This window comes from Nematolebias whitei, chromosome 17, assembly GCF_014905685.2.
Source record: "Nematolebias whitei isolate Nwh7 chromosome 17, NemWhi1, whole genome shotgun sequence".
Taxonomy (NCBI): domain Eukaryota; kingdom Metazoa; phylum Chordata; class Actinopteri; order Cyprinodontiformes; family Rivulidae; genus Nematolebias; species Nematolebias whitei.
Window position 1 is genome coordinate 11,489,445 of NC_056514.1, and position 863 is coordinate 11,490,307.

Here is an 863-nt window from a genome sequence, read left to right on the forward strand (position 1 = left end):
AGTGACCGGAAGTGAGGACTCTTTAAAAAGTCCACACTTCCTGGAACTATTCAGTCTTACAGTCTTGGACTGGAGTCTTGGACCAGTCTTTCATGGAGTCTTCTCGACTCTTCAGTCTTTGTTCTGAGTCAAACTCCGTTTTTTTTTTTTTTTTTTTTTTTTTTTTTTTGTGATGGCCTCCCTTCTCCCCTTACAGCCATCCTCTACACACCATTATTATGAAATATTTATTATAGTGACTATCTAGTGTAGTTTTTTTTTTTTTAATAGGATAGAAAGAAAGAAAAGACAAAGTAAGACTCCAAAATATAAGAAATATATACAAATAGAGCACACGTCAAAACACCCGGCCACTATCTGTTCACCTGCAAAGAACATGACAAAACACAGCAACAAAATACATATGTATAAAGAACTTAAAATATTCATGGCTTTGCAGTAAGTTTCCATAAATATATATACCCATACCTACGCCTATATACATACATACATACATACACATTAATATACACTCACATACATATCTATATATCTACATATAAAGCCTACATAAGCATCCCTGCTTCTATTTGTGTGTGGTTGTGAGCATGCATAAGTGTATAAGGCTTCTCTAATAGAACATTTATTAGTAACTGTGAAGCAGCAGAGACCCGACCCCCAAGACCAGAGGCAGACGAAAAAAGGGGGACCAGAGCCCAAGACCCCAGGAGGGACCCCGACCGCGGAGCCCCCAGAGCCACCCACACAGAACGAACCACTCACCCACCCCCCAGAACGGACCACAGGGGAGAACTGGAAGATCCCCACCAGCAACCACATACAGTGACCCCCCGGGGCCAACAGCGACAAACTCATAGGCCTCC